This window comes from Amblyomma maculatum, chromosome 4 (genome assembly GCF_055883805.1).
Source record: "Amblyomma maculatum isolate TAMU_Amacu chromosome 4, ASM5588380v1, whole genome shotgun sequence".
In the NCBI taxonomy this organism is placed as follows: domain Eukaryota; kingdom Metazoa; phylum Arthropoda; class Arachnida; order Ixodida; family Ixodidae; genus Amblyomma; species Amblyomma maculatum.
The window spans coordinates 114,187,706-114,196,523 of record NC_139347.1 but is presented as its reverse complement, the minus strand read 5'-3'; the positions used below and the strand labels follow the sequence as shown (position 1 = coordinate 114,196,523).

At 44.5% G+C, this 8,818-nt stretch overlaps 1 pseudogene; it reads left to right on the top strand.

Annotated features, from left to right (window-relative positions):
- The first annotated feature begins 242 nt into the window (after nucleotides 1–242).
- On the top strand, nucleotides 243–2,019 carry LOC146191985 (uncharacterized; annotated as a pseudogene).
- The last annotated feature ends 6,799 nt before the right edge of the window (nucleotides 2,020–8,818 follow it).

Sequence of the window (8,818 nt, the reverse complement as noted above, 5' to 3'; positions counted from 1 at the left end):
GCTTATCCAACCTTCAGAAGACAGCTTAGATGCTCACTACTGTTTTTCTCTCTCTCTCTTTTTTTTTTTTTTAGGTCACTTCAGTCCTAAGGTTTCTGCAGCAGCATGGACATCGCCTTGGCGCTCCTGGGTTTGAGGGTTGCTTGCCCACAGTAAAATTCACAGAGACGGTTTACAAATGGTTTTCAGTGCACAACATCAAGAGCACCACATTTTACACTGTCAGCAGGGATGCTTGGAGGATGCCCTTCTACAGCGCAAGTGATGAAAGGTATATGCACTACGGTTGAAATATCTAAAAGCAATTATCTTTCAAAAGTCTCAATTTGCAAAAATGCTGGTATACTTGAAGAAAGCATCCACATAAAAAGTGCATGCGAAAGCTAATACTCATGTTCTCTTTTTAAAACCTTTTGTAATTTTTTTTTCCATACTGCAAAAAAAAAATAGCTCGGTGCCACTTTCTTGTATCATGAATCATTTTTTTTTTTTTTTTACTTGCAGGCTTCTATGGCTGGAGGCAGAATGCCTAGATTATTTTGCCTCGTGGAAGCAAGGTACCATTCACAAGCTGGAATTTCACACTGCAGAAACTCACGAGGCACTAACCATAACAACAGCATCCACTGTTATGTGCACACAACACCTGCTAAATGCAGGATTTCACTTTGTGCTGACAGGGAAGTTTTCCAGTGATGACGTAGAGTCGCTGTTTTCTGCTATTAGGCAGCTAAATGGCAGCAATGACCAAACTGATGCCTACACAGCATTGTCGGCGCTGCAGAAGATTTTGGTCACTGGCATCATTCATTCGTCAGCCAGTGGCAATGTCGGAAGTGTGGTGGGAAAGCTAGGGGCAGCATCACATCGGCCTGCTCATACAGTGAGCAAGGCCACTGCAGGAAAGGACATTAGAAAGCTTTTGCTCCCCTACCTGTCTGCATTGGAACGATACCCAAGTATGCATTTTGTCCTCATCAATACATTGTGGAGCAAGCGCTGAAAACATAGCTAAGAATTTACTTGTAACGGTTTGCATGTTTGTAAAAGAGCATAACAGTGAAGCATATATGTTTTGACCACGGTTTTGACCGAAATTCCAAGAGTGCACAATGTGCTATTAGGCATTTTCTGAAACATGTCTCAAGTAGCTTTTTATTTAACTACATGTTGACCTGCAGTCAATGCCAAGGTCACTGTAGCGTACACTCAACAAAATCACTAACCAGTTTACCGTTTCTTGTAACTGCTATCAAGCCTGTTATTACCTATTTCTTACACCAAGCCACACTTTATTTTCAGGTCTGCCGCAGCAGAGCTTGAGGTCAAGCACTTTAGCCCTGATTGCTGGCTTTTTGGTGAGGGCAGTACAAGACAACATTGAATGCATGGGATGCATTGATAAGCTACGCGCCCCAACTTCCACTTCAACAACAACTGCCCTGATTGCAGGAATCGACAGGGGAGGGCTCTCCTACCCCACTTTGGCCTTTGTGTGTTTTGTTTCAATTCTGGAGGAAGCTGCCTCTAAAGCAGCTGAAGTACTGATGAAAGGGCCACAGCCTCTAAAGAAGTTCTGAGAAGTTGTGCTTCCTTGCATTGTTAAAAATCCGTTGTTCATTTGCCCTGTCAACCCCACAGAGGCCCACAGAATGGAACTCGCCAGACTTGTAGTTAAGAAGTTCATGAGGCCCTTCTTAACCAATTTTGCCGGACTTCTCACCGAGGGCAACGCAAAAAGGAAGACGTTGAATAAGAAGCCTGTCTCGCGAAAAGTTCTAAAAGTATGATGTGCCACAATAAAGTGCCCTTGACATTTTTCAGGCTGAGACTCGTCATCATTTCTTAAAGCGGCGTAAATAAATGCGCCAATAACAGCACATTTTAGGATTGCTGCATGCGCTGGAATTAAAACTACTTACGTTATACCACGCTCTCAACGGTACCTCACTTCAGTGAACGTGCCGAACGCAGCAAAGGAACGCGTACTGCGTTCATTGCGTCCCGCTCGGGACGAGCGAAACCAACGGGAGAATATAGTGCGGGGCGCTCAGGCCTCGGCTAACATATCGGGTCTTGAATATTTGGGGGCTGGGATTTAAAAAATTTCTATGCAACATCTACTACCCCTTTCGAGCTGAAATAACGTTCACAAAGTAGCAATATATAGTCTACGTTATCTGACAAGTGATTCAACATCGGTGCTTGCCTAGATTTTCCGAAATCGAGGAAAAACTGCTCTCGGTGGCGTGCACAATTTTCGCAGAAGAGAGTCGAAAAGCTATTTTGACATGGTGCGTCATCTGTCGGGCAGCGAGGCAAGCAAGCTAACGGCCGGGATGGACCTTGCCTCAATGCTCGACAGATGACGTACCATGTCAAAGCAGCGTTTCGACTCTCTTGTGCGAAAATTGTGCACGCCGCCGAGTGCAGTTTTTCCTCGATTTCGGAAAATCTAGGCAAGTACCGATGTTGAATCACTTATCAGATAACGTAGACGATATATTGCTACTTTGTGAACGTTATTTCAGCTCGAATGGGGTAGTAGATTTTGCATAGGAATTTTTCAAATCCCAGCCCCCAAATATTCAAGACCCTGTAGAAAGTGCGTACTAGACTATATTGGCAGCACAACATTAACCAGCTTTCCACCAGACAATGAGAAAAAAAAAAGGCCGAGGCTAGAGCCACGCCCGTGGCAGCAGCCGACCCCACACACGTTTCTCCTGCTGCCACGCACGGAAATACGTCACACTCACGTGACCCGTGCATGATGACGTCAGTGGTTGTGCGCTTCCGTTTAAAATGGCGCGTTGCAAGGCGTGCAATTCCTAGCATTGCCTCCTTAGCCGAGTGGCGTTTCATCTGTGTGAAATTTGTTCGTTGTCATAGCTTTAAAGCCGTTAATTTTGTTGCGGCGGTATTAATTATTGCTATTGGTACGCATGAGTTCATTTGTTTTGTGAGTTGTGCGGTAAAGACGAAGTGTTGCACGCGCACAGCGAGAAAAAGATGCTACATATTTTGGCGACAAGGATGGTAGCGTAAACCAGGACTTCGGCGTGGACTGCTGACCGTCCATCATGAGCTTTTCGGGTCTTCAGCCGCCTCCGCCCTTCCGTGGGAGTAATGGAGGCTGGCGTTCCACAACTACATGCTGGCGTCTGGTGCCTCCACTAGATACCTCCACACTTCTGCTAACCGGAGAGGGCTATCCTGCCAGCGAATTTTCTACACATTGTCGCCGTCGTCCCCTTCAGCGCCTACCGCTGCTGCCTCACACTCCGGTGACGATGCTATCTTTTTACTGGCGACGCACTGCAAATCTTCCATAAATGTGATCGCCGCACGCCACCGTTTTCAACGCTGAGTACAAACTGCCGGAGAGATGGCATATGAGTACACATCGCTGCCCTTCGCAGCCTTGTCGGCGACTGCGGTTTTTTTGGGAGCTTCGCAGACTACAAAATCAGGAACCAGCTTGTGAAGAAGACCATTAGTCACCATTTCGGTGAACGCCATCTCCTTCTTGACTTTCTCGCGCGCCCTGGCCTTTGCTAGACAGTGCCAGCAAGCTTGCCATGAAGCAAATGAGCTGTCGGGAGAGGTGGCTCCAGTACAGCGCGTGAGATGCGAGTGCACATCATAACGGGTCCCTCAGGTCCCTTGCATCAAATGCAGTTGCCACGTATGTAAATCTTCATCTGCACTTCCGGAGCGCTCGTGCTATCGCTGCGGTTCTCCTACCCACCTGGCGAACGACTCCACGTGGCAAGCTCGCAAGTAGAATAGCCAGCCTCTAATCCGCGGGCGCACGACTCTCCGTCTTCCCCGGCACGCGTGCCGGGGGCGGGGAAGAGGACGCCCATTTCCGATGGAAATAAAAAGTTGTGCAACCAACCAATCGCAAACGGAAGTGTCGTCGGTGCGGCAAAGTGGGCCATTTGGAATCTGCAAGTCGTCTGATCGTTCCAGTGAAGTGCAGAAAGTCGAAGATGATTCCTCCAGCAGTGATGCTATTGTACGTCTCCACTGTTCCTCTGCAACCTGTTGCTTTGCCAGACAAGCTTTGGGATAAGCCTGCAATCGACATCGTGGGGCGTTTCGACCAAGCTCCTAGTAACTGTCGCTTTGCTATAACACTCGTTGACTATTACAGTAAATGGCCGGAGGCTTCTTTCACAACTGCCACAGTTCAAGAATTGCTTCTAGGTACATTTGTTCACAAGGGTTACCCTGAAAAGATTGTGTTGGATCACGGATCACAATTCTCATCCTCGGGGTATACGTAACTGCTACTCCTCAGTTTATGACCCCCAAGCCAATGGACTTGTAGGACAGTTTAATAAGGTTTTCAGGGCATATGTTCAGATGGCTCTTTGCGAGCGACGTAACCTACGTACAGCTATTATTGAACTCTGTGTCTATCGCTGTGCGCCACATGCCACGACAGGAATCGCTCCAGCCATCCTAGTTCATGGCCAGATGCCTCGCATAAGACTTAACGTTGCGTGCCTGCCAGATCAGTGCTTCTCGACTGATCGCACAAGAGCGCTGAAGCTCTAATGCCAGTGGCTAGAGCAGAAGTAAGCCAAATATAAGCTTTATGCAGACCAGCGGAGTGTAACCAAGCACTGCGACTTTCAGATTGGCAACTATGTGTGAGTTCGTAAGCCGATTGTGCGAGGCAAGCTGGCTGCTCGGTTTCGGAGCCTTGAAGAGTTGTGGAGCAAATTGGACCAGTCTCATACCTGCTGGATGATGGGCGAGTGTGGCACTCGTCCAAATTATGAGCTGTTAGGAAAGCAGTTCAGTGCCAACCTCCGCCTTCAGCTCTGATGGCTCTCCTCGCTAACATTTTGTTGCCCACTGACTGCACCCGAGTGTCGACCAGTCCACGTACCAGAAACGCAGACCAGAGTCCAACCTCGCGTAGCCCCAATAACGCTGATGTTAGCCTGGGAACTTCCTCATTCCTGGCTTTGCCTGACACAGAACCGACAGACCCCCCCTGAACCCAAGTGTGCCTCAACAGCAGCAACTACTACTCCTCTTCCTTCTCCCTGCAGAAGCATTTGTCAAAAGAAGCTTCCCGCAAGGTTTAAAAGACTGTGATGTATTAAAGGATATTTAGCCATTTGCTAGCAAGCTTTTTTTTTTTTTTAAGTGCGGTGGAAATGTGATAAAGACGAAGTGTTGTTGCACATGTGCATGGAAGAAAACGAGGAAGTGAAATACAGAACGGCTGGGGAGCAGTCAATTGCTGCGTTGCTGTCTTGTCTACGCTACAAGTTGCCTTATGTTTCTTTGGCTCGAACCCAGGTGCTCCAGAACAGTAGTTGGTTATGTAAAGTATTGCGCAATTGAGGTGTAGGCATTTGGTAGGAATGAGCCAGTCTTTTGCATATAGTATTACATAGCCCTTCTGGCCTTTTGTGCATATCGTCACATGCGAGAGTCGGGCTTTAGTGACGTGAACATTTCTGAGCGGTTCAGTTTAAAGGGATGTTCCTTACTTTTGCTCACCTTCAAATAGTGCGTTGTGTGGTGGCTGCATGGTGACTAGGACAGTGAATTACATTGACCAATATTTTTCATCATGCAGTCACGATTTTGTACGAGCAGATGGAAATAGCTAAAGATGTTTGCACAGGGCAAATGACATCTATGTTCTTGTTTACCAACTCACTTGACCAGTTAGCTTATGGTGTTCTCTTCCTTGTCCCTGTCCTGTGTGCACTGGTAATTTTCCAACATTCAATTTCAAGTCTTTTTGTCATCCTCCAAGTTTCTATCTTATCAGTGGTCACAAGCAAGGTATCATGCTTGCCTTTTGAGACATATAGATTACCTGCTAGTGCTGATTTCAGTGGGAATATACTTGTCAGATGCACTACACTAGCATTACAATAAATGTGCAACTCACAATAGTCCACATTATTATTTTAGACACATCAAAAGATTATCACAAGCAGAGCTTAAAGTCAGGGGGGTGTCGCGGCGTCCAAGAACCCTCACCAGTTTTTACGAGAGGTCTGAGACTTGAATATATTGGGTGTCCAGCACTGCACGAATATGAAGCAGGTGCAACCTTTTATTCTTCTCAGTGGCAATCAGAGAATGCTTATGATTGTTAGAAAATTTTGCAGCAAGTTGTTTTAAGAATTATTGCTTTGTTTTAGTAAGAATCAGAATTTCTAAAATCTGCAATGAAGAAAACAAAGGTCAGTCCCTCTACACAGAGGCTGGAACTAGTTAAGTTATTCTACACACATACCATCTCTTCGATTTTGCTGGTTCAGTACACACTGTGTTTTAGGTGCTGGCTGAGCAAATTGTCAATATGCTTACACAATATTATTCAGATGTTGTACTCGTCACCAGTCAAACAGACCAAGCTGGTAGTTCTTACAATATTTCTTGCTAATTGTCAATGGGTTCACTTGAAGTGTAAAAATTATAGAATATATTTTTCCTACCTAGTTGATTTTACATTTAAAGTGCGATTAAGATTGTGCTTCCTGTGTAAAGTGTTTTAAAGAACATAGCACTCTCGCTGCTCCTATAAAGTTTACTCAAATACATTTATTTGCAAAATTTCTATTTAAACTTATTTACTCTTATAAAGTTTTCTTCGCAACCAGACAGTCAGAAATTCAGTTCTCGATGTGAACTGTGCTACAAGATAGTGGTTTCAGGAAACAATATTACATATGTTACAAGTGCTAACGCTTTGTTGTTTCACTATAAGCTGCTTTATGTCACATATTGTTTGTCGATCATGCTTGCAGAGCACAGGGATTAATTTTTTCGGGTGCATGTCATAAAATGATCACGAAAACCTCCTTCGTATATAATATGATCGTATATAATATGCTCGAATTTCTAGAGTACCCTCTCTGACAGAGCCAGACTTTAAGCACTGAAAGTAATTCATTCATTTCAAAATTACTTTTGCTAAAGTGAATAACTGCTGTTTCTATACATCATATCATGCACTCCCGGTACGATGCTAAGAAAGCAGTAATGACATATGCGGCAAGCCTGTCCCACAGTGATGGGTGAACAAAAAAATACAGAATTGAGTAGAACTGTGTGTCCAAGGGTCACAACCATTCTCTAAGCAGGTACATGTAAGGCGTCGAGGGTCCATCGAAGCGACAGCGGTGCAAAATGGTTGAAGGTCAAAACTAGTTGAAAGTGCGCAGTAACACTCACTGTTGCATACTGGCTATAGGCACAGTGCCGCTTTGTTACACTTGTCATCATGGGCGAAAAAGGAGTTGGGGGGGGGGGGGGGAAGAGACAGGCGGAAATGTTCATGGTGTGAAAATTACCCAGCGCAAGCTGCCATGGTCCCGCGAACATGGAATCTATAAATCATATCATTCAGTGGCTTAGAACGGTGGAAGCAGCTCGCCGCGAGAGCAAGGCACCGAGTTTGCCTCTTATTACTTCTTTGAGTGCAATGAATGTGGCGAGTGTTTGACCATGATTCTGTTTTTGTTGTTTTGTTGCCATTGTCATATTTTTAATAGCCTGTTATGTAGGAAAAGGAGAGGGAATAGTTTCACTGGATAGAATTTGGCGGTAAGATGAAAGAATGTGCTCTAGTGTCTGGGGAAAAGTTTTGTTCACAAGCTTTACTTAGTTTCTATACGGATGAAATCCAGACAGTAAATGAGAAGGAATTTGCTCTGCAGAGGTAATTGTAATGTTACTACTTTTTGGGAGCAGTAATTAGTAATTTCATTACATTTTTAACACTGCTTGCAAGTAATTGGTAATGTAATTAAACTGCTTTTGAACAGTAATTTTGCCAAGTATGGTGCCAATTTAACCCAGACAAAAAAAAAAAAGATACCATTATGTCTATTAGGAATGAAGTAGATTAAATAAGACATGCCAGCTGGACTTGTGAATGTAATCATGTAGCTCAAATGGTTTTTCTACTTCTGATTGGCAATCACATTGGAACATTCAATTAGAAGGCCCTGTTGAACATTCAATAAACAAATGTTGCAACTTAAACTGCTGTGTAGTTTGCATAATTTCTACGACCACAGCAGTTGATTAAACGAAGTAACTTTGATCCCTGAAGATCTGCTACTAAGTAGGGTCCAATGTGCGAGGTCCCAAAAAGAAAAGATTGTGTCAACTCTTCCGGTATATATGTAGGTTCGTATGGTTTATGTGTCATATGCATGCTTGCCTGTCGCCTGCTTGGAGCTGCCATTTCAGGTCAGTGCCGGCAGAATAAGCATTAAGATTGGAAGCCTTAGCTGAACTGCCCAACTGGAATGTTCAATTTAATCAAATTGGAGCTTCGAGTCTGTTCCAAAAGCGTGTTTAGAAACTGATTTCCATGGAAATCATTTTTTTTTTTTTCACACAAGAACAAGCCAAAAGACTGCACTGCACTGACTTGACAAATATCTAAAAGATGGCAACTTTATTGAAATATGGGCGGAGAGGCTCCGCAAGAAGGGCTGAGTTATTTCAGATACAAGGCATATACTGCAGAGTACAAGTGCACCTTCCAAAAACAGGAGTCTGCATTATGTCCCGTTTTTGCTGACCTACCAACATAGCTTGATCAGCCACACTGCTGAGCCACAATGCAAACCCAATTCGCGCTCATACATGTAGTTTTATGTAAGTACCAAAAGCAACCTCAAATATTCACCAGCTGTTCCTGACTGCAGTTCCTTTTTGACAGGCGATTCTATCAAATTGTTTTTCACGAAATTCTAGCACTGAATTGATTGCGGACGAGTAGCCTAGCTGGCCGCAGAACGATTTCGGAGATAACTGCAGT